We start from the raw sequence: 25,899 nt of genomic DNA on the forward strand, positions 1-25,899 counted from the left end.
TCACTCACCCACCCACTCACTCACCCACCCACTCACTCACCCACTCACCACCCACCCACCCACTCACTCACCCACCCACCCACTCACTCACTAACCCACTCACCCACTCACCCACCCACTCACCCACCCACCCACTCACCCACCCATCACCCACCCACTCACCCACCCACTCACCCACTCACTCACCCACTCACCCACCCACCCACTCACCCACTCACTCACCCATCACTCACCACTCACTCATCCACTCACCACCCACCCACCCACTCACCCACACCCACCCACTCACACCCACCCCCCACTCACCCACTCACTCACACACCCACCCACCCACTCACCCACTCACCACCCACCCACAGACGGAGAGAGGGAGGAGCCACATGGACGAGTGGACACGCTGTAGGGTGGAGACGTCAACTTTGACATTCGTCCAGCAGCGGATAGATCCTGGCTGCTGCTGTATGCACTGTATCTATGCACTGTACTCTATGCACTGTACTCTATGCACTGTACTCTATGCACTTGTTTCGCATCGTGGTGTAGTGTACAGTGTAGTGTACTGTATAGTGTAGTCACTGTAATGTATAGTGTATAGTATAGTAGTGTATAGTGTAGTGTATAGTATAGTGTATAGTATAGTAGTGTATAGTGTAGTGTATAGTATAGTGTATAGTATAGTAGTGTATAGTGTAGTGTATAGTATAGTGTATAGTAGTGTATAGTATAGTAGTGTATAGTGTAGTATAGTGTAGTGTATAGTAGTGTATAGTGTAGTGTATAGTGTAGTGTATAGTGTAGTATAGTGTAGTGTATAGCAGTGTATAGTGTAGTGTATAGTAGTATATAGTGTAGTGTATAGTGTAGTGTATAGTGCAGTGTATAGTAGTGTATAGTGTAGTGTATAGTGTAGTGTATAGCAGTGTATAGTGTAGTGTATAGTGTAGTGTATAGTGTAGTGTATAGCAGTGTATAGTGTAGTGTATAGTGTAGTGTATAGTAGTGATAGTAGTGTATGAGTGTAGTGTATAGTTAGTGTAATAGTGAAGTGTATAGTGTAGTGTATAGTGTAGTGTATAGTAGTGTATAGTGTAGTGTACTAGTAGTGTACAGTGTAGTGTTTAGTAGTATAGTAGTGTACAGTGTGAATCGATATCGCACTGATGGATCTGATCATGACAGACCGGTTAATCGACATTCACACTATCGATAGCACAGCTGGCCAATCGGTATCACACCAATCGATTACCGTAATCGATAGCAAGCTGTTGAATAGGCACCACACCTAATCGATTAATCAATAGCACGTTGCCGAATTGCACCACCTTATCGATTAATCGATATCGGTCCAACGAATCGACGGACGCCCGAATCGATAGCGATCCGCCGATTCCACGCCGCCCCCTTAATCGATCAGCAGCCCGGCGAATGGGACATCACTCTAATCGATTAATCGATAACCCCGGCGGATCGGCGTGACACTAATCGATTCATTTTGACATCGGCATGGGGAACGGGCGTTGCGTGCCATCGATTTAATCGGCGGGCGGATCGCCAGCGCCGCTAATCGATTAATCGATTAATCGATACCAAGCCGCGTTTCCTATAAAAGCACGTGTTCCAATACCGGAAGTGGTTTGTGGAGAATTCGCTGCTCGCTACTAACAGCAAACAACTTCTGTTAGCTACTAACTAACTACTTACTAACTACTTATTAACTACTCATAACTACTCATAACTACTCACTAATTATTCACAACTACTAACAACTCACAACTACTAACAACTCACAACTACAACAACAATTACTAACTAACTACTTACTAACTACTCACTAACTACTTAGTAACAACTCACAACTACTAACTAACTACTCACAACTACTAACTACTCACAACTACCACTACTTAATACTACTAACAACTCACGACTACTATTAACTACTAACTAACTACTTACTAACTACTTAATAACTACTCACAACTAACTAACTAACTACTCACAACTACCACTACTTAATACTACTAACAACTCACAACTACAACAACTACAATTACTTACTAACGAGTTACTAACTACTTAGTAACTACTCACTAATTACTCACTAATTACTTACTAACTACTCACTAACTACTCACAACTACTAATTAACTACTCACAACTACCACAACAACTACAATTACTTATTAACTACTCACTAACTACTTACTAACTACTTACTAACTACTAACTAACTACTCACAACTACCACTACAACTACAATTACTTACTAACGACTTACTAACGACTTACTACTAACAAGCAACTACTAACTTACTAACTACCACTAATTACCTACCACTAACTACCACTAACTAACTACTACTAACTAATCACCACTAACTAACTACTAACTAACTACCACTAACTACTACTACTAACTAACTACCACTAACTAACTACTAACTAATCACCACTAACTAACTACTACTAACTAATCACCACTAACTAACTACTAACTAATTACCACTAACTACTACTAACTAACTACCACTAACTAACTACTACTAACTAATCACTCTAACTAACTACTAACTAATTACCACTAACTACCACTAACTACCTACCACTACCTACCTACCACTTAGTACTACTAACTCTACTAACTACCACTACCACTAACTACTACCACTACTAACTACCACTAACTACTACCACTAACTACCACTACCAACTACCTACAATAATGAGCAGTTATAACGGCGGTGGTGATGGGCGGAGTGCCAGTGTTGTAAATACTACCGCTGATACTACTACTAATACTACTGCTGATACTACTACTAATACTACTACTACTACCAGCTGATACTACTACTAATACTAACCGCTGATAATACTACTAATACTACTGCTAATACTACCGCTGATAATACTACTAATACTATACCAATACTACCGCTGATACTAATACTACCGCTGATACTACCACTGATACTATCGCTGCTGCTACGGTCTACTGATACTGCTGCTGCTACAATCTACTACTACTGATACTACTACTACATCTACTGCTGCTACTGCCACTGTTACTACTGCTACTACTTCTACTTCTGCACTACTACTGCTACTACTGCCACTACTACTGCTACTGCCACTACTACGACTATTGCTGCTACTTCTACTACTACTGCTGCTGCTTCTACGACTACTACTACTGCTGCTGCTACTACTGCCACTACTACTACGACTACTACTGCCACTACTACTACTGCTACTACTACGACTACTGCTGCTTGCTTCTACGACTACTGCTGCGACTACTACTACTGCTGCTGCTATGACTACTGCTACTTCTACGACTGCTGCTACTTCTACGACTGCTGCTACTACTACAACTACTGCTGCGACTGCTAACAACTCTGAAAGTGACTCCAATGTACTCGGCGTTGCTGAGGTCACTGCTAGATGAGGTGAGTCCTAGATCGGCCGTTATAGGGGTTTATTAGGATCCTTATAGGGTTATTTGAACCCTTATAAGTGTTGTTAGGACCTTTTATAGGGGTAACCTTTATCTGGGCTATTATAACCTTTATCTGGGCTATTAGGATCCTTTTAGGGTTACCCCGAGCTCTCAAGACTCTGATATTGCACTGTGTTTGAGTTGTGCGCCTTCTGGTGTCATCTGGTCCAACACCATGTGAGACTAGGCTCTAAAGAAAGCTGTCTCGGGTGTGGACCAATCAACTTCAAGGACAGTGCATATGATTACCATTATCAGAGTTGTTTCTTTTTGTTTGCATTTTGACTGCTTGTGTTGTGGTTATTGCAAACATGATGCTTTGTATAAAGGTGTCAGTTTTGTACCAGTTTAAAGGGTAAAAACCTACGATTATAGGTGTTATTAGGGCCTTTATAGGGGCAACCTTTATCTGGGCTATTGTGATCCTTATAGGATTATTAGAACCCTTATAGATGTTATTAGGACCTTTATAGGGGTAACCTTTATCTACTGACTGTGGTGGTACCTGCTATCGCTACAGTAGTACATGCTGACTCTATAGCAGTCTTTATCGACTCTATAGCACAAAGCACTCACCTGACAGAGCGGCGTGGTGAGGCCTAGTCCCGTGCAGAGCCTCCGGCCTCGCCTAGATTGTCCAGCCGGCCAAGGTGGCACCTTGGCAGGCTGGGGCTGGGCTGCTACCCCTGCCCCCCCACCCCCCGCTGAGTCACGATGTCCCCGGCTGCTCTGCAGTAATAACTACGGCCTGTAGTGGTAGCATCTAGCGATTGTATAATAGTAATAACTGCACGCCAGAGGTCGCAAACGGGTTTTGATTCCTCACCCGTACCCGTACCCGGCCGCACCAGGGTCGCAAATGGGTACCCGTACCCGGCTGGGTACAGGTACCCGTTCCCTACCCGTACCCGTACCCTACCCGAAATGAGTGACAAACGGTGATTCACCAGTGACTCACGACCTACCCGTACCCGACCGCACCAGGGTCGCAAACGGCTACCCGTAGCCGGGTATCGGGTTGGGTACGGGTATCGGGTACCCGGTTGCGACCTCTGATATATAGATTAGATCCCTTCTAGGAGTTATTAGGACATTTATAGGGTTAGTATAACCTTTATAGGGGTTTATTCGGACCCGCATAGGAGTTATTAGAACCCTTATAGGAGCTATTAGAACCCGTAATAGGGTTATTAGAACCCTTAAAAAGACCTTGATTATAGGGGTTATTAGAACTCTTTAATCACCGTGGTTATAGGGGTTATTAGGAGTTTTTATAGGGTTCATCTTCTTGGTTCTTTCGGTAAAGTCACGTAGCAATGGAAATAATAAATAATAAAAATAAAACATCATTAAATAATTCTCACGACGTTTCGGCCACAACGCAAGCAGCCGTCCTCAGGTGAAGACCAGGTCTGTCGGGGAGACAGCGTCTTATTATTTTATTATTTCCATTCTACGTGATGACTTTACCGAAAGAACCAGAAGATGAATCCTTGCAGTCACGAAAGAAGCTTTAAATCGAAATCTTTCTAGGGTTATTAGAACCCTTTAAACACCATGGTTATAGGGGTTTACTAGAAACCCTTATAGCGTTATCACCTTCTAGCGCTCTCTGGTCTTGCACTGGTGGCGAGGACTAGGCCGTGAAGACGGGCTGCTGTAGTCTGTGCTGTAGGTCAATCTGACACTGCACGTGTAACATTATTATCATCATTATCAGAGTCCGGATGTTGACCGCAAGTACCCGTGTGTGTGTGTGTGTGCTTAATACAGAAACTTGATTCCATGTGTAGTATCTTGAATGAGACGGAGACTTCTTTAGAGGCCACACGCTTTATTTCCAACAACCACTAGTCCTCCTCACTCACTGGGGGAACAGCCCAACCACACAACCTAGGGAGGTATGGCCTCCACTCTATTCCCTACCTACTCTCCTTCCCTAGTCTATAGCTACTCCGCCCAGGGGCGCTTAACGGTCCCCTCAGCCACTCAGTCCCGGCGGGGTGGCATCCTCGAGGCTTGGGGTCCCGGATCTCCGGCGGAACCTCCTTCAGCTCCAGATGAGATAGACTGACCCCCGCTCTTCTGGGAGCCGTCTTATATATCCGCTCCTGAGGGGTAGGGGTGTCTCGGGCCCTGGCTCTCGCCAGCCCCCTCAGAGCGATTCCAACCGCCTCTCATCCCTGCCGGTACGAACCGGTCCAAACCGGTACGTACCCCTCCCCTAGGTTGTGTGACCTGTGTCATTCTTGACCACCACACATGCAAAAGCTACAGTAATCTACGTGGTGTTTGAACGCCTTAATGCACAACCGCCTGTGTTATCATTCAGACTCTTGTCTTCTCGACAGACCTGTTCTCCACCTGAGGACGGCTGCTTGCGTTGTGGCCGAAACGTCGTGAGAATTATTTTATGTTTTATTTTTATTATTTTATTATGTTTTATTTTTATTATTTTATTATTTCCATTCTACGTGATGACTTTACCGAAAGAACCAAGAAGATGAACACCTACACACGTTCTTAAACTTTCACAACTTTTGATCACCGCGCCACCAAAGGTGTCTCACGATACGGCTATTTAAGACCTCGTCACAGAGACGACCTCTCTCTTTGTGCCGATACGTTTTCTCTCTTTCCGTGTATCTTTGTGACGTCTGTCTGCTTATATGTCTGTCTACAGTTTTCTGGTTAGATTTTTGTCGCGATTTCTTTTACACCTGATGATGATGATTACTTGTGTTTGCAATCGAAACGTCGTAGTATGCTATCATTTAATTTATTATTTTATCTTCATACGTGACTTTACCGAAAGAACCAAAGAGTGATACGGCTTCTGGTTGTTTCCGCCCCCCCCCCTCCTGCAGACCTTCTGCCCGCGGGAAGACACGGAAAGTGCCGGCTCCGTGCCTTCGCCTAAATGTCGACTACCCCCTCAAGCTCCTACTCTGCAAGCTCCTCCTCTTCCTGTCCAAGCTCCTCCTCTTCCTGCTAAAGCTCCTCCTCTTCCTGTCCAAGCTCCTCCTCTTCCTGGCCAAGCTCCTCCTCTTCCTGTCCAAGCTCCTCCTCTTCCTGTCCAAGCCCCTCCTCCTTCTCCCCAAGCTCCGCCTCCTCTTGGCGGAGGCAGCAGCGTGGGCCGTTGCTTTACCCCCGGAGGCATCGGACAGAGTCGCCTGCCGCCAGAGGTAGAGGTGGTGGAGGTGGTGGTGGTGGAGGTGGTGGTGGGAGGAGGTGGAGGTGGTGGGGGTGGTGGAGGTGGTGGTGGAGGAGGTGGTGGAGGTGGTGGAGGTGGTGGTGGTGGTGGAGGAGGTGGTGGAGGTGGTGGAGTGGGAGGAGGTGGAGTGGAGGTGGTGGTGGTGGAGTGGGAGGAGGTGGTGGTGGTGGTGGTGGAGGTGGTGGTGGAGTGGGAGGAGGTAGTGGAGGAGGTGGTGGAGGTGGTGGAGTGGGGAGGAGGTGGAGTGGAGGTGGTGGTGGTGGAGTGGGAGGAGGTGGTGGTGGAGGTGGTGGTGGAGTGGGAGGAGGTGGAGTGGGAGGAGGAGGAGGTGGTAAGGTGGTGGTGGTGGAGGTGGTGGTGGGAGGAGGTGGAGGAGGTGGTGAGTGGGAGGAGGTGGAGTGGGAGCAGGTGGAGTGGGAGGAGGTGGAGGAGTGGGAGGAGGTGGAAGAGTGGGAGGAGGTGGTGGAGGTGGTGGAGTGGGGGAGGTGGAGTGGGAGGAGGTGGAGTGGGGGGAGGTGGAGTGGGAGGAGGTGGAGTGGGGGGAGGTGGTGGAGGTGGAGTGAGACGAATGATGATTCCACAGCATCATCACCGAACGGACACTTGCTGTCTAGACACACACACACACTACTATACACTACACTATACACTACACTATACACTACACTATACACTACACTATACACTACACTATACACTACACTATACACTACACTATACACTACACTATACACTACACTATACACTACACTATACTATACACTACACTATACACTACACTATACTATACACTACACTATACACTACACTACACACTACACTATACACTACACTATACACTACACTAATACACTACACTATACACTACACTATACACTACACTATACACTACACTATACACTACACTATACACTACACTGCTATACACTACACTATACACTACACTATACACTACACTATACACTACACTATACACTACACTATACACTACGCTATACACTACGCTATACACTACGCTATACACTACACTGCTATACACTACACTATACACTACACTATACACTACACTATACACTACGATATATACTACACTACTATACACTACATATGTGTGTGCGTGTATGTGTATATGTATGTGTGTATGTGTGCGTGTATGTGCGAAGTCTCCCGGCGACGCCGAAGGGAGAGGGGGAGGAGGGGCAAGAGCCGGGGGCGGGGGTCGGAGGCCAAGGGTCGCGGCTGCACCCCCTCGACCTCCGTGACCCCCGCGACCCCGGCGCTGACCCCCGAGGCCCCGGTGCGACCCAACTCGGCCTACGCGCTCTTCTTCCGCGACACTCACGTGGCCATCCGGGGACAGGACCCTCAGGCCTCGTTCGGGGAGGCCACCCGCATCGTCGCCTCCATGTGGGACAGCCTCGTGGACGAGCAGAAGCAGGTGGTGGACGTGGTGGTGGATGTGGTGGTGGACGTGGTGGTGGTGGTGGACGTGGTAGTTGTGGAGGTTGTGGTAGTGGTGGTGAGGGTGGTGGACGTGGTGGTGGATGTGGTGGTGTTGGTGGTGGTGTTGGTGGTGGTGTTGGTGGTGGACGTGGTGGTGGTGGTGGAGGTGGTGGTGGTGGTGGTGGACGTGGTGGTGGACGTGGTACTGGTGGTGGACGTGGTGACGCTGGTGGACGTGGTGGTGCACGTGGTGGTGGACGTGGTGGTGGTGGTGGTGCACGTGGTGGTGGTGGACGTGGTGCTGGTGGTGGACATGGTGGTGGACGTGGTGGTGCTGGTGGTGGACGTGGTGTTGGTGGACGTGGTTGTGGTGGACGTGGTGGTGGTGGTGGTAGTGGACGTGGTGGTGGTGATGATGCTCTGAGTGGTGTTTTTGGATTTGGTTTCACAAACAGACGAACTTACACAGACTCAGTGACCCTGAGACCCTGAGACCCTGAGACCCGGTCTCTACTCTGACCCTGAGACCCTGAGACCCGGTCTCTACTCTAGACCCTGAGACCCTGAGACCCGGTCTCTACTCTAGACCCTGAGACCCGGTCTCTACTCTAGACGCTGAGACTCTGAGACCCGGTCTCTAGACCCTGATCCTGAGACCCTGAGACCCGGTCTCTAGTCTAGACGCTGAGACTCTGAGACCCTGAGACCCGGTCTCGACTGACGTGGTTCGCTTTCTGTCGTTGTGTTTCTGCGTCTCGCAGGTTTACAAGAAGAAGGCTGACGATGCCAAGAAGGAATACCTGAAGGCGCTGGTGGCCTACAAGGCCAAGTTGGCCGCCAAGGTGAGGAGTCGGAACCACGAACAGCAGCAGAAGCGTCGTGGGCTCGTTCGTACGAAGTCTCATCCCAAGGTTCTCAGCGTTTGGAGTAGAGACCGGGTCTCAGGGTCTCAGGGTCTAGAGTAGAGACCGGGTGTGACGTCATCCCGGCTGCTCCCCCAGGACCGTGCTGCTGCTGCTGCTGCCATGGTGACGCCACCACCGCCACCACCGCCACCACCACCGCCACCACTGGCCCCACGCTTGCCGCACTCGGGAACGTCGCGTCTGGTCCCGTTCTACGGGACGCCGGGCGGGACGGGAGTCTTTCTCTTGTCTACCGCCACCTCCTCCACCTCCTCCACCTCCTCCACCTCCTCCACCTCCTCTAACGTGTTCTTGACACCCTTCCCATCCACCACCGCCGCCACCTCCTCTAACGTGTTCTTGACACGATTGCCGTCCGCTACGGCCACCACCACCTCCTCCGTGTTCTTGACACGATTACCGTCCACTACAAACACCACCGCCGCCTCCTCTAACGTGTTCTTGACACGATTGCCGTCCGCTACGGCCACCACCGCCACTTCCTCCTCTAACGTGTTCTTGACACGATTGCCGTCCGCTACAAACACCACCGCCGCCTCCTCATCTAACGTGTTCTTGACACGATTGCCGTCCGCTACGGCCACCACCGCCACCTCCTCATCCAACGTGTTCTTGACACGATTCCCATCCACTATAACCGCCACCCCCACCGCCTCCGTCTTCTTGACACGATTGCCGTCCGCTACAAACACCACCGCCACCTCATCCAACGTCGTCGCCACCACAAGCACCACCGCATCGTTCGCAGCCGTCGGCAGCCGCCAGGTACCACAACCACCAACCACAAACCACAACCACCAACCACCAACCACAACCACCACCACAACCACCAACCACAACCACCACCGCTCACTCACTCAAATTGTCGGTCTCTATGAGTAGTCTGTGGGTCTCTGTGTGAGTAGTCTGTGGGTCTCTGTGTGAGTAGTCTGTGGGTCTCTGTGTGAGTAGTCTGTGGGTCTCTGTGTGAGTAGTCTGTGGGTCTCTGTGAGTAGTCTGTGGGTCTCTGTGTGAGTAGTCTGTGGGTCTCTGTGTGAGTAGTCTGTGGGTCTCTATGAGTAGTCTGTGGGTCTCTGTGTGAGTCTGTGGGTCTCTATGAGTAGTCTGTGGGTCTCTGTGTGAGTAGTCTGTGGGTCTCTGTGTGAGTAGTCTGTGGGTCTCTGTGTGAGTAGTCTGTGGGTCTCTGTGTGAGTAGTCTGTGGGTCTCTGTGTGAGTAGTCTGTGGGTCTCTGTGAGTAGTCTGTGGGTCTCTATGAGTAGTCTGTGGGTCTCTGTGTGAGTAGTCTGTGGGTCTCTATGAGTAGTCTGTGGGTCTCTGTGTGAGTCTGTGGGTCTCTATGAGTAGTCTGTGGGTCTCTATGAGTAGTCTGTGGGTCTCTATGAGTAGTCTATGGGTCTCTATGAGTAGTCTATGGGTCTCTGTGAGTAGTCTGTGGGTCTCTATGAGTAGTCTGTGGGTCTCTATGAGTAGTCTGTGGGTCTCTACTGTGTGAGTAGTCTGTGGGTCTCTATGAGTAGTCTATGGGTCTCTGTGAGTAGTCTGTGGGTCTCTATGAGTATTCTGTGGGTCTCTATGAGTAGTCTGTGGGTCTCTGTGAGTAGTCTATGGGTCTCTGTGTGAGTCTATGGGTCTCTGTGTGAGTAGTCTGTGGGTCTCTATGAGTAGTCTGTGGGTCTCTATGAGTAGTCTGTGGGTCTCTATGAGTAGTCTATGGGTCTCTGTGTGAGTCTATGGGTCTCTGTGTGAGTAGTCTGTGGGTCTCTGTGTGAGTCTATGGGTCTCTGTGTGAGTCTATGGGTCTCTGTGTGAGTCTATGGGTCTCTGTGTGAGTCTATGGGTCTCTGTGTGAGTCTATGGGTCTCTGTGTGAGTCTGTGGGTCTCTGTGTGAGTCTGTGGGTCTCTATGAGTAGTCTATGGGTCTCTGTGTGAGTCTATGGGTCTCTGTGTGAGTAGGTCTATGGGTCTCTATGAGTAGTCTGTGGGTCTCTATGAGTAGTCTATGGGTCTCTGTGTGAGTCTATGGGTCTCTGTGTGAGTAGTCTATGGGTCTCTGTGTGAGTCTATGGGTCTCTATGAGTAGTCTATGGGTCTCTGTGTGAGTCTATGGGTCTCTGTGTGAGTAGTCTATGGGTCTCTATGAGTGGTCTATGGGTCTCTATGAGTAGCCTGTGGGTCTCTATGAGTAGTCTGTGGGTCTCTGTGTGAGTCTGTGGGTCTCTATGAGTAGCCTGTGGGTCTCTGTGTTGATCCTCCAGCCTCTGTCTATTATGGGAGGAGGAGGAGGAGGAAGACCCGGTGCGGATCCCGCGGATTGGACTGCAGGAGCCGGGCCGACTCCGGCTCTGTGCTCCCGATCCGGATGCCGGAACTTTCCTGTGGAGAGCAGCGACTGGGATCTGGAGTACTGCAGCAGTGAGTGTGTGGTGCAGCACTGCAGGTGAGTGTGTGTGTCTGTGTGTGTGTCTGTGTGTGTCTGTGGGTCTGTGTGTGTCTGTGTGTGTGTGTGTCTGTGTGTGGTGCAGCACTGCAGGTGAGTGTGTGTGTGTGTCTGTGTGTGTGTGTCTGTGTGTGTGTGTGTGTCTGTGTGTCTGTGTGTGTCTCTGTGTGTGTGTGTGTCTGTGTGTGTATGTCTGTGTATGTGTGTCTGTGTGTGTGTGTCTGTGTGTGTGTCTGTGTGTGTGTGTCTGTGTGTGTGTCTGTGTGTGTGTGTGTCTGTGTGTCTGTGTGTCTGTGTGTGCGTGTGTGTCTGTGTGTGCGTGTGTGTCTGTGTGTGTGTCTGTGTGTATGTGTGTGTCTGTGTGCGTCTGTGTGTGTGTGTATGTGTGTGTCTGTGTGTGTGTCTGTGTGTGTGTCACCGTGCGTCATGGCGTTGTGCTGTCTCTCCGCAGAACGGTGTTCCTCTCGTGGCTGTCGGACCGACTCCAACCTGGTGCACGCTGATCCCACACAGAGACTAGTCATAGAGACTCATAGACTACTCACACACAGAGACCCACAGACTCACATAGAGACACACAGACTACTCACACACAGAGACCCACAGACTAGTCATAGAGACTCCTAGACTACTCACACACAGAGACCCACAGACTACTCATGGAGACCCACAGACTACTCATAGAGACTCACAGACTACTCACACACAGAGACCCACAGACTACTCATAGAGACCCACAGACTACTCATAGAGACCCACAGACCACTCATAGAGATCCACAGACTACTCACACAGCAGAGACCCACAGACTACTCACACAGTAGAGACCCACAGACTACACACACAGCAGAGACCCACAGACTACTCACACAGTAGAGACCCACAGACTACTCACACAGTAGAGACCCACAGACTACACACACAGTAGAGACCCACAGACTACTCACACAGTAGAGACCCACAGACTACTCACACAGTAGAGACCCACAGACTACTCACACAGTAGAGACCCACAGACTACTCACACAGTAGAGACCCACAGACTACTCACACAGTAGAGACCCACAGACTACTCACACAGTAGAGACCCACAGACTACTCACACAGTAGAGACCCAACAGACGACTCACACAGCAGAGACCCACAGACTACTCACACAGTAGAGACCCACAGACTACTCACACAGTAGAGACCCACAGACTACTCACACAGTAGAGACCCACAGACTACTCACACAGTAGAGACCCACAGACTACTGTTGATGGTCAGGGGGTAGCTTGAGATAAGATACGGCTGCTACTACTACACAGTATTTCAGTGGGTCTCTGTGTGTCTCTGTGGGTCTTTGTGGATCTCTGTGTGTCTCTGTGTGTCTCTGTGGGTCTCTGTGTGTCTCTGTGTATCTCTGTGGGTCTCTGTGTGTCTCTGTGGGTCTCTGTGGGTCTTTGTGGGTCTCTGTGGGTCTCTGTGTATCTGTGTGTCTCTGTGGGTCTCTGTGTATCTCTATGTATATATCTGGGTATCTATGTGTCTCTGTGTGTCTCTGTGTATCTCTGTGTGTCTCTGTGTGTCTGTGTGTCTCTGTGTATCTCTATGTATATATCTGGGTATCTATGTGTCTCTGTGTGTCTCTGTGTGTCTCTATGTATATCTTTGGTTCTCTGTGTGTCTCTATGGGTCTCTATGGGTCTCTGTGTGTCTCTGTATCTCTCTGGGCCTCTGTGTGTCTCAGCGGCGGGGTCTCACAAAAGCTGTGGTACAATGTACAATAAGAATTAAAGCTCACGCCCTACATGAAAACCACTCTGGGTTAGATTCGCGACTGTGTTGAGTGGCGTTCGCTCTCCGCCTGCATTTGTGTGTGTGATGGTGTGTGGGTGTGTGTGTGTGTGAGGGTGTGAGGGTGGGTGTGTGAGTTTGTATGAGTGTGTGTGATGGGGTGTGAGTGTGTGTGATGGGGTGTGAGTGTGTGTGTGAGGGTGGGTGTGTGAGTTTGTATGAGTGTGTGTGATGGGGTGTGAGTGTGTGTGTGAGTGTGTGTGTGTGAGTGTGAGTTTGTATGAGTGTGTGTGATGGTGTGTGATGGTGTGTGAGTGTGTGTGTGAGGGTGGGTGTGTGAGTTTGTATGAGTGTGTGTGATGGTGTGTGAGTGTGTGTGTGAGTGTGTGTGTGAGGGTGGGTGTGTGAGTTGGTATGAGTGTGTGTGATGGGGTGTGAGTGTGTGTGTGAGTGTGTGTGTGAGTGTGTGTGTGAGTTTGTATGAGTGTGTGTGATGGTGTGTGAGTGTGTGTGTGAGTGTGTGTGTGAGGGTGGGTGTGTGAGTTTGTATGAGTGTGTGTGATGGTGTGTGAGTGTGTGTGAGTGTGTGTGTGAGTGTGTGTGTGAGTTTGTATGAGTGTGTGTGATGGGGTGTGAGTGTGTGTGTGAGTGTGTGTGTGAGGGTGGGTGTGTGAGTTTGTATGAGTGTGTGTGATGGTGTGTGAGTGTGAGTGTGTGTGAGTGTGTGTGAGTGTGTGTGAGTGTGTGTGTGAGTGTGTGTGAGTGTGTGTGATGGTGTGTGAGTGTGTGTGTGAGTGTGTGTGTGAGGGTGGGTGTGTGAGTTTGTATGAGTGTGTGTGATGGTGTGTGAGTGTGTGTGTGAGTGTGTGTGTGAGTTTGTATGAGTGTGTGTGATGGGTGTGTGTGTGTGTGTGAGTGTGTGTGTGAGGGTGGGTGTGTGAGTTTGTATGAGTGTGTGTGATGGGGTGTGAGTGTGTGTGTGTGAGGGTGGGTGTGTGAGTTTGTATGAGTGTGTGTGATGGGGTGTGAGTGTGTGTGATGGGGTGTGAGTGTGTGTGTGAGTTTGTGTGAGTGTGTGTGATGGGGTGTGAGTGTGTGTGTGAGGGTGTGTGTGTGAGTTTGTATGAGTGTGTGTGATGGGGTGTGAGTGTGTGTGTGAGTGTGTGTGCAAGGGTGTGTGTGTGAGTTTGTATGAGTGTGTGTGATGGGGTGTGAGTGTGTGTGTGAGGGTGGGTGTGTGAGTTTGTATGAGTGTGTGTGATGGGGTGTGATGGGGTGTGAGGGTGTGTGTGAGGGTGTGTGTGCGAGTGTGTGTGAGGGTGTGTGTGGGTGAGGGTGTGTGTGAGGGTGTGTGTGAGGGTGTGTGTGTGCGAGTGTGGGTGTGTGTGGGTGAGGGTGTGTGTGTGAGGGTGTGTGTGAGGGTGTGTGTGTGGGTGTGTGTGTGCGAGTGTGTGTGAGGGTGTCTGTGTGTGGGTGTGTGTGTGAAGGTGTGAGGGTGTGTGTGTGAGAGTGTGTGTGTGCGAGTGTGTGTGAGGGTGTGTGTGGGTGACGGTGTGTGTGTGAGGGTGTGGGTGTGTGTGTGCGAGTGTGTGTGGGTGACGGTGTGTGTGTGTGGGTGTGTGTGTGGGTGTGTGAGGGTGTGTGTGTGCGAGTGTGTGTGAGGGTGTGTGTGGGTGAGGGTGTGTGTGGGTGAGGGTGTGTGTGGGTGTGTGTGTGCGAGTGTGTGTGAGGGTGTGTGTGGGTGACGGTGTGTGTGGGTGTGTGTGTGAGGGTGTGGGTGTGTGTGCGAGTGTGTGTGAGGGTGTGTGTGTGTGAGGGTGTGTGTGAGGGTGTGTGTGTGTGAGGGTGTGTGTGGGTGTGTGTGTGTGTGCGAGTGTGTGTGAGGGTGTGTGTGTGTGCAGTGCACAGGTTCGTAGCGACCCGAGTTCGATTCCCACTCGATTATCTGAACCGGTCCTGGGCCTCCCCTAGGTCGACTCAGCCTCAAATTAGTACCTGGTGTAGCGGTGTGTAAACATCGCCACTGGGGAGACAAAGGCGGTCGGGCGTGTTGTTGGCCACCCACCCCCTCGTGTGCCGTGCCGGCCTTCATAGGTGCTCGCTAACAGCACTTGCCCCTACAGTCTGTTAAGGCTACACGGGGGATCTTTGTCTTTGTGTGTGTGCAGTGAGTGTAACCATCATCACCGTGGTTTATCCACTGCAGGGTCTGTCACGTGACCTCCTCCTGCACCTAGCCTGGCACAGCAGTGAAACCCATGGCACCACCTGGGTCTGTCCAGTGACCACCACCTCCTGCACCTAGCCTGGCACAGCAGTCATCCCATGGCACCTGCTGTGTCTGTCCAGTGACCTCCTGCACCTAGCCTGGCACAGCAGTCAACCCATGGCACCTGCTGGGTCTGTCCTGTGACCTCCTGCACCTAGCCTGGCACAGCAGTCAACCCATGGCACCTGCAGGGTCTGTCCCGTGACGTCCTCCTCGTGCACCTAGCCTGGCACAGCAGTCAACCCATGGCACCTGCAGGGTCTGTCCCGTGACCTGCACCTAGCCTGGCACAGCAGTGAAACCATGGCACCTGCTGGGTCTGTCCCGTGACCTCCTGCACCTAGCCTGGCACAGCAGTGAAACCCATGGCACCTGCTGGGTCTGTCCCGTGACCTCTTCCTGCACCTAGCCTGGCACAGCAGTGAAACCCATGGCACCTGCAGGGTCTGTCCCGTGACCTCCTGCACCTAGCCGGGCACAGCAGTCAACCCATGGCACCTGCTGGGTCTGTCCCGTGACCTCCTGCACCTAGCCTGGCACAGCAGTCAACCCATGGCACCTGCTGGGTCTGCCCCGTGACCTCATGCACCTAGCCTGGCACAGCAGTGAAACCCATGGCACCTGCAGGGTCTGTCCCGTGACCTCCTGCACCTAGCCGGGCACAGCAGTCAACCCATGGCACCTGCTGGGTCTGTCCCGTGACCTCCTGCACCTAGCCTGGCACAGCAGTCAACCCATGGCACCTGCTGGGTCTGCCCCGTGACCTCATGCACCTAGCCTGGCACAGCAGTGAAACCCATGGCACCTGCTGGGTCTGTCCCGTGACCTCCTCCTGCACCTAGCCTGGCACAGCAGTGAAACCCATGGCACCTGCAGGGTCTGTCCCGTGACCTCATGCACCTAGCCTGGCACAGCAGTCAACCCATGGCACCTGCAGGGTCTGTCCCGTGACCTCCTCCTCCTGCACCTAGCCTGGCACAGCAGTCAACCCATGGCACCTGCTGGGTCTGTCCCGTGACCTCCACCTCCTGCACCTAGCCTGGCACAGCAGTCAGCCCATGGCACCTGCAGGGTCTGTCCCGTGACCTCATGCACCTAGCCTGGCACAGCAGTCAACCCATGGCACCTGCAGGGTCTGTCCCGTGACCTCCTCCTCCTGCACCTAGCCTGGCACAGCAGTCAACCCATGGCACCTGCTGGGTCTGTCCCGTGACCTCCACCTCCTGCACCTAGCCTGGCACAGCAGTCAGCCCATGGCACCTGCAGGGTCTGTCCCGTGACCTCATGCACCTAGCCTGGCACAGCAGTCAACCCATGGCACCTGCAGGGTCTGTCCCGTGACCTCCTCCTCCTGCACCTAGCCTGGCACAGCAGTCAACCCATGGCACCTGCTGGGTCTGTCCCGTGACCTCCACCTCATGCACCTAGCCTGGCACAGCAGTCAGCCCATGGCACCTGGTGGGTCTGTCCCGTGACCTCCTGCACCTAGCCTGGCACAGCAGTCAACCCATGGCACCTGCAGGGTCTGTCCCGTGACCTCATGCACCTAGCCTGGCACAGCAGTCAACCCATGGCACCTGCTGTGTCTGTCCAGTGACCTCCACCTCCTGCACCTAGCCTGGCACAGCAGTGAAACCCATGGCACCTGCAGGGTCTGTCCCGTGACCTCCTCCTGCACCTAGCCTGGCACAGCAGTCAGCCCATGGCACCTGGTGGGTCTGTCCCGTGACCTCATGCACCTAGCCTGGCACAGCAGTCAACCCATGGCACCTGGTGGGTCTGTCCCGTGACCTCATGCACCTAGCCTGGCACAGCAGTCAGCCCATGGCACCTGCAGGGTCTGTCCCGTGACCTCATGCACCTAGCCTGGCACAGCAGTCAGCCCATGGCACCTGGTGGGTCTGTCCCGTGACCTCATGCACCTAGCCTGGCACAGCAGTCAACCCATGGCACCTGCAGGGTCTGTCCCGTGACCTCCTCCTCCTGCACCTAGCCTGGCACAGCAGTCAACCCATGGCATCTATTGAGAATAAATTAATATTCATATTTGCAAAAAAAATTAAAGTAAATAAAATGTAATAAAAAAAATGTTTGTTGTAAATAGATACAATAAATATATATTTAACAAATGTTTTTTTTATATATACAAATAAAGTTTATTATACTTAATATATATTTTCGAAAAAAAATAATTATCCTAGCAGAGGATGGTTTCGATCCATAAACCCATGGCATCTATTGAGAATAAATGAATATTTATATTTTTTAAAAAAATTAAATAAATAAAATGTAATAAAAAAAATGTACCATGTAAATAGATACTATAAATATATATTTAACAAATGTTTTTTTATATTTAAAAATAAAGTTTATTATAATTCATATATATTTTGAAAAAAAATAATGGTGATCCTAGCAGAGGATGGTTTCGATCCATCGACCTCTGGGTTATGGGCCCAGCACGCTTCCGCTGCGCCACTCTGCTGCGCGAAGTCACCGGGCGCAGACGTCGCATTAGAAGACCCCTACCGAATTTGGCGGGAACTTTCAAATGTTACGTAAAACAAAAGTTTTGAATGTTTTACAGATTTTTTTTTCTTGCTTAAAGGGGCGCGTTAGGTTGTCGTGAGGAACATTTACCTCAACTTTAGCGGGAAAACATTTTTTTGTTTCTTATTTTCATATTAAATGTTTATTAATAGTCGCCCCGTGACGAGTTTGCGTTAGAAAAATTCACGGCTCGCGCGCGACCCCTACTGAATTGGCGGGAACTTTCAAATGTTACGTAAAAAAAAAGTTTTAAATGTTTTACGGATTTTTTTTTCTTGCTTAAAGGGATGCGTTAGGTTATCACGAGGAACATTTACCTCAACTTTAGTGGGAAAACATTTTTTTATTTCTTATTTTCATATTAAATGTTTATTAATAGTCGCCCCGTGACGAGTTTGCGTTAGAAGAATTCACGGCTCGCGCGCGACCCCTACCGAATTTGGCGGGAACTTTCAAATGTTACGTAAAAAATATATGTAAAATGTTTTTCACATTTTTTTTGCTTAAAGGGGCGCGTTAGGTCTTCGTGAGGGACATTTACCTCAACTTTAGCGGGAAAAACGGCCTAGTGACAATTACAAATGTCCCGTGCGTGACGTCACTCCACATGAGGCCCACTCCCCCCGCGTGACGTCAATGCACTTGAGGCCCAACCCTCGCGTGACGTCACTGCACATGAGGCCCAACCCTCGCGTGACGTCACTCCCCATGAGGCTCACCCCCTGCGTGACGTCACTCCCCATGAGGCCCGCTCCCCGCGTGACGTCACTCCACATGAGGCCCGCTTCCCCCGTGTGACGTCACTCTACATGAGGACCCCCGCGTGACGTCACCCCACATGAGTCCTACCCCCCGCGTGACGTCACTCCACATGAGGCCCACCCCCCCCCCGCGTGACGTCACTCCACATGAGCCCCCCCCCCCACCTCATTAATATTCATGAGCGGGTGAAATTCGCTTTAAGTTTGAAATTTCTTTATTGAAATTGAATCAAATAACTAATTATAAGCAGCAGCAAAGTGCGTTTGGTGTCTTAATTTATTTCTTCAGCTCTTGAGACGAAAGGTAATTCTAATTTATGCTTCTAAATTGTGGTAAAATAGACATTTGTCGACGATTTTCTTAGATATTGTATCTAATTAAGATTAATTTCAACTCCAGCGAGCGAAAGCGAAAGAAAATAAAGTATCAGAGCAGTGAATTTAAACAAATTTAAGGTAAAATTTTTATTTAAAGTTTCTTTCGTGACTGCAGGGATTCATATATTGTTGGTTCTTTCGGTAAAGTCGTCACGTAGAAGGGAAATAATAAAATAGTAAAAAAAATCTTTTTAATAAAATATTTGTTTTCTAATAAAAAATATATATTCTATTACATTTATTATTATTATTGTATTATTTTACTTCTACGTGACTTTACCGGTAAAGTGGTCACGTAGAAGGGAAATAATAAAATAGTAAAAAAAATCTTTTTAATAAAATATTTGTTTTCTAATAAAAAAATATATTCTATTACATTTATTATTATTATTATTGTATTATTTTACTTCTACGTGGCTTTACCGGTAAAGTCGTCACGTAGAAGGGAAATAATAAAATAGTAAAAAAAATCTATTTAATAAAATATTTTTTTTCTAATAAAAAAAATATTTTTTAATAAAAAAAATATTTTATATTAAATGTATTATTATTGTATTATTTTCTTTCTACGTGACTTTACAGGTAAAGAAGGGAAATAATAAAATAAAAAAATATAAAACAATAAAAATTCTCACGACGTTTCGACTGCAACACCTGATGACGGTTGCTTGTGTTGCAGTCGAAACGTGAAATTTTTATTGTTTTATATTTTTTTTCTTTTATTATTTCCCTTCTACGTCACTTTACCGAATGAACTAAGAATACAAATGTAAGTTCGGTTAAATAGTGCTATAGTGACATTAAGTGAGGTGTTTTATGACTTTGTTTTGTTGCAATAATCACTGCCATTAATAAAGTGCTACAGTGAAATGCAGTGAAGTGTTTTATGACTTCGTTTTGTGCAAGATTCACTGACATTAAATGTATTATTTGCTCAACTTTTTCGTAAATATTACAGCGTTTTGACGATTAACAAGTGTTATTTTCTTTATTTTCACGATGTTTATTTATTATACTTTCATGCGCGGGGTCACCCGAAGGCTTCCTGACCCCCTCCCCCCCCCCCCCCCACCGAATTGGCGGGAAATTTTCTGTTTTGTAATTAAAGCTTCGCAACATTTTGTTTTTACAGATTTTTTTTTGCTTAAAGTGGCGCGTTAGGTTGTCGTGAGGAACATTTACCTCAACTTTAGCGGGAAAACATTTTTTTGTTTCTTATTTTGATATTAAATGTTTATTAACAGTCGCCCCGTGACGAGTTCGCGTTAGAAGACTTCACGGCTCGCGCGCGACCCCTACCGAATTTGGCGGGAATTTTTAAATGTTACGTAAAAAATATATTTTAAATGTTTTACTAATTCTTTTTGGCTTAAAGGGGCGCGTTTGGTTATCGTGAGGAACATTTACCTCAACTTTAGCGGGAAAAACGGCCTAGTGACAATTAACCAAAGTTATTTTATTATTTTCATGTTTATTTACATGCGTATTTGATTGAAGTCGACCCGTGCCGATGTTGCATTGGAAGACTTTCGCCCTAACACGCGACCCCTACAGAATTGGCGGGAACTTTCAAATGTTACGTCAAAAAAAGTAAAAAATGTTTTACAGATTTTTTTTTATTGCTTAAAGGGGCGCGTTAGGTTGTCGTGAGGAACATTTACCTCAACTTTATCGGGAAAACATGTTTTTGTTTCTTATTTTGATATTAAATGTGACGAGTTCGCGTTAGAAGACTTCACGGCTCGCGCGTGACCCCTACCGAATTTGGCGGGAACTTTCAAATGTTACGTAAAAAATATATTTATAAAATATTCTTTGGTTCTTTCGGTAAAGTCACGTAGGTAGAAACATAAAATAAAAATAATATATTATTAATAGTTATTAATAATATTTATAATATATTAAAAAACATATTATTGTTTTAAATAATATTTATAATATATTATAATTATTATCATAGATCATATATTATTAATAATATATATTTTTAGATTAGATTATTTGTATTTAATGTTTCTACCTACGTGACTTTACCGAAAGAACCAAAGATCAAATAAAACAAAATTCATATAAATTATAATAATATAAATAATAGATTTTTTTGTTTAATTTTTCTACCTACGTGACTTTACCGAAAGAACCAAAGATAAAATAAAACAAAAATAATATTAATTATAATAATATAAATAACAGTTTATTTTTGTTTAATTTTTCTACCTACGTGACTTTACCGAAAGAACCAAAGATAAAATAAAACAAAATTAATATAAATTATAATAATATAAATAACAGTTTATTTTTCCTTAATTTTTCTACCTACGTGACTTTACCGAAAGAACCAAAGATAAAATAAAACAAAATTAATATAAATTATAACAATATAAATAACAGTTTATTTTTCCTTAATTCCTAGCAGTCACGAAAGCTTCTAATTAAGATTGATTTTTCGATTTAAAGCTTTCGTGACTGCAGGGATTCATCTTCTTGGTTCTTTCGGTAAAGTCACGTAGAAGGGAAATAAAAAAATAATAAAAATTAAACATAATTAAATTATTCTCACAAATTATTTTATTATATTTTGCCAAGCCTGGTGGTGCCCATTCATACGCTGTCTTCCCCACAGACCTGTTCTTCACCTGAAGACGGCTGCTTGCGTTGTGCCCGAAACGTCGCGAGAATTATTGTATTATGTTGTATTTTCATTATTTTATTATTTCTCTTCTACGTGACTTTACCGAAAGAACCAAGAAGATGATACAACGATGTTGTTTGGATTTTTAAAGGGGCTCTTTAGATTGTCGTGAGGCACATTTACCTCAACTTTAGCGGGGGAAACGGCCTAGTGAACGATTTCAATTATTTTGCTCATTATTAGAATCTTGCTGATCACTGAGGCTCACAGAGCCAGACTGAGGCTCACTCCCATAGGGTTCAGTGTTAATCACTGAGGCTCACAGAGCCAGACTGAGGCTCACAGAGCCAGACTGAGGCTCACAGAGCCAGACTGAGGCTCACAGAGCCAGACTGAGGCTCACAGAGCCAGACTGAGGCTCACAGAGCCAGACTGAGGCTCACAGAGCCAGACTGAGGCTCACTTCCATAGGGTTCAGTGTTAATCACTGAGGCTCACAGAGCCAGACTGAGGCTCACTCCCATAGGGTTCAGTGTTAATCACTGAGGCTTACAGAGCCAGACTGAGGCTCACAGAGCCAGACTGAGGCTCACTTCCACAGGGTTCAGTGTTAATCACTGAGGCTCACAGAGCCAGACTGAGGCTCACAGAGCCAGACTGAGGCTCACAGAACCAGACTGAGGCTCACAGAGCCAGACTGAGGCTCACAGAGCCAGATTGAGGCTCCCACAGGGTTCAGTGTCAATCACTGAGGCTCACAGAGCCAGAATGAGGCCAACTCCCACAGGGTTCAGTGTCAATCACTGAGGCTCACAGAGCCAGACTGAGGCTCACTCCCACAGGGTTCAGTGTTAATCACTGAGGCTCACAGAGCCAGGCTGAGGCTCCCACAGGGTTCAGTGTTAATCACTGAGGCTCACAGAGCCAGACTGAGGCTCACAGAGCCAGACTGAGGCTCACAGAGCCAGACTGAGGCTCACAAAGCCAGACTGAGGCTCACTCCCATAGGGTTTAATAACTGAGGCTCGCAGAGCCAGACTGAGGCTCACTTCCACAGGGTTCAGTGTTAATCACTGAGGCTCACAGAGCCAGACTGAGGCTCACAGAGCCAGACTGAGGCTCACAGAGCCAGACTGAGGCTCACAGAGCCAGACTGAGGCCAACTCACACAGGGTTCAGTGTTAATCACTGAGGCTCACAGAGCCAGGCTGAGGCTCCCACAGGGTTCAGTGTTAATCACTGAGGCTCACAGAGCCAGACTGAGGCTCACAGAGCCAGACTGAGGCTCACAGAGCCAGACTGAGGCTCACAGAGCCAGACTGAGACTCACAGAGCCAGACTGAGACTCACAGAGCCAGACTGAGGCTCACAGAGCCAGACTGAGACTCACAGAGCCAGACTGAGGCTCACAGAGCCAGACTGAGGCTCACAGAGCCAGACTGAGGCTCACAGAGCCAGACTGAGGCTCACAGAGCCAGACTGAGACTCACAGAGCCAGACTGAGGCTCACAGAGCCAGACTGAGGCTCACAGAACCAGACTGAGGCTCACAGAGCCAGACTGAGACTCACAGAACCAGACTGAGGCTCACAGAGCCAGACTGAGACTCACAGAACCAGACTGAGACTCACAGAGCCAGACTGAGGCTCACAGAGCCAGACTGAGGCTCACAGAGCCAGAGCCAGACTGAGGCTCACAGAGCCAGACTGAGGCTCACAGAGCCAGACTGAGGCTCACAGAGCCAGACTGAGGCTCACAGAGCCAGACTGAGGCTCACAGAGCCAGACTGAGGCTCACAGAGCCAGACTGAGGCTCACAGAGCCAGACTGAGGCTCACAGAGCCAGACTGAGGCTCACAGAGCCAGACTGAGGCTCACAGAGCCAGACTGAGGCTCACAGAGCCAGACTGAGGCTCACAGAGCCAGACTGAGGCTCACAGAGCCAGACTGAGGCTCACAGCCAGACTGAGGCTCACAGAGCCAGACTGAGGCTCACTCCCACAGGGTCCAGTGTTAATCACTGAGGCTCACAGAACCAGACTGAGGCTCACAGAGCCAGACTGAGACTCACAGAGCCAGACTGAGACTCACAGAACCAGACTGAGGCTCACAGAGCCAGACTGAGGCTCACAGAGCCAGACTGAGACTCACAGAACCAGACTGAGGCTCACAGAGCCAGACTGAGGCTCACAGAGCCAGACTGAGGCTCACAGAACCAGACTGAGACTCACAGAGCCAGACTGAGGCTCACAGAGCCAGACTGAGGCTCACAGAGCCAGACTGAGGCTCACAGAACCAGACTGAGACTCACAGAGCCAGACTGAGGCTCACAGAGCCAGACTGAGGCTCACAGAGCCAGACTGAGGCTCACAGAGCCAGACTGAGGCTCACAGAACCAGACTGAGGCTCACAGAGCCAGACTGAGGCTCACAGAGCCAGACTGAGGCTCACAGAGCCAGACTGAGGCTCACAGAACCAGACTGAGGCTCACAGAGCCAGACTGAGGCTCACAGAGCCAGACTGAGGCTCACAGAGCCAGACTGAGGCTCACAGAGCCAGACTGAGGCTCACAGAGCCAGACTGAGGCTCACAGAGCCAGACTGAGGCTCACAGAGCCAGACTGAGGCTCACAGAGCCAGACTGAGGCTCACAGAGCCAGGCTGAGGCTCACTCCCATAGGGTTCAGTGTTAATCACTGAGGCTCACAGAGCCAGACTGAGGCTCACAGAGCCAGACTGAGGCTCACAGAGCCAGACTGAGGCTCACTCCCACAGGGTTCAGTGTTAATCACTGAGGCTCACAAAGCCAGACTGAGGCTCACAGAGCCAGACTGAGGCTCACAGAGCCAGACTGAGGCTCACAGAGCCAGACTGAGGCTCACAGAGCCAGACTGAGGCTCACTCCCACAGGGTCCAGTGTTAATCACTGAGGCTCACAGAGCCAGACTGAGGCTCCCACAGGGTTCAGTGTTAATCACTGAGGCTCACAGAGCCAGACTGAGGCTCACAGAGCCAGACTGAGGCTCACAGAGCCAGACTGAGGCTCACAGAGCCAGACTGAGACTCACTTCCACAGGGTTCAGTGTTAATCACTGAGGCTCACAGAGCCAGACTGAGGCTCACAGAGCCAAACTGAGACTCACAGAGCCAGACTGAGGCTCACAGAGCCAGACTGAGGCTCACAGAGCCAGACTGAGGCTCACAGAGCCAGACTGAGGCTCACAGAACCAGACTGAGGCTCACAGAGCCAGACTGAGGCTCACAGAGCCAGACTGAGGCTCACAGAGCCAGACTGAGGCTCACAGAACCAGACTGCGGCTCACAGAGCCAGACTGAGGCTCACAGAGCCAGACTGAGGCTCACAGAGCCAGACTGAGGCTCACAGAGCCAGGACTGAGGCTCACAGAGCCAGACTGAGGCTCACAGAGCCAGGCTGAGGCTCATACCATAGGGTTCAGTGTTAATCACTGAGGCTCACAGAGCCAGACTGAGGCTCACAGAGCCAGACTGAGGCTCACAGAGCCAGACTGAGGCTCACTCCCACAGGGTTCAGTGTTAATCACTGAGGCTCACAGAGCCAGACTGAGGCTCACAGAGCCAGACTGAGGCTCACAGAGCCAGACTGAGGCTCACAGAGCCAGACTGAGGCTCACAGAGCCAGAGTGAGGCTCACTCCCACAGGGTCCAGTGTTAATCACTGAGGCTCACAGAGCCAGACTGAGGCTCCCACAGGGTTCAGTGTTAATCACTGAGGCTCACAGAGCCAGACTGAGGCTCACAGAGCCAGACTGAGGCTCACAGAGCCAGACTGAGGCTCACAGAGCCAGACTGAGACTCACTTCCACAGGGTTCAGTGTTAATCACTGAGGCTCACAGAGCCAGACTGAGGCTCACAGAGCCAAACTGAGACTCACAGAGCCAGACTGAGGCTCACAGAGCCAGACTGAGGCTCACTCCCATAGGGTTCAGTGTTAATCACTGAGGCTCACAGAGCCAGACTGAGGCTCACATAGCC

The 25,899-nt window shown here is 49.1% G+C and overlaps 1 protein-coding gene across 5 annotated transcripts in view; it reads right to left on the reverse strand.

The window, feature by feature from the left end:
- The window catches only part of LOC133362996 (chondroitin proteoglycan 2-like), a 210,168-nt gene that overhangs the window by 23,211 nt on the left and 161,058 nt on the right, over positions 1–25,899 (reverse strand). The window lies entirely within an intron of this gene.

Source organism: Lethenteron reissneri, unplaced genomic scaffold (assembly GCF_015708825.2).
Source record: "Lethenteron reissneri isolate LAM-NWPU_2019-01 unplaced genomic scaffold, ASM1570882v1 scaffold_1639, whole genome shotgun sequence".
In the NCBI taxonomy this organism is placed as follows: Eukaryota; Metazoa; Chordata; class Hyperoartia; order Petromyzontiformes; family Petromyzontidae; genus Lethenteron; species Lethenteron reissneri.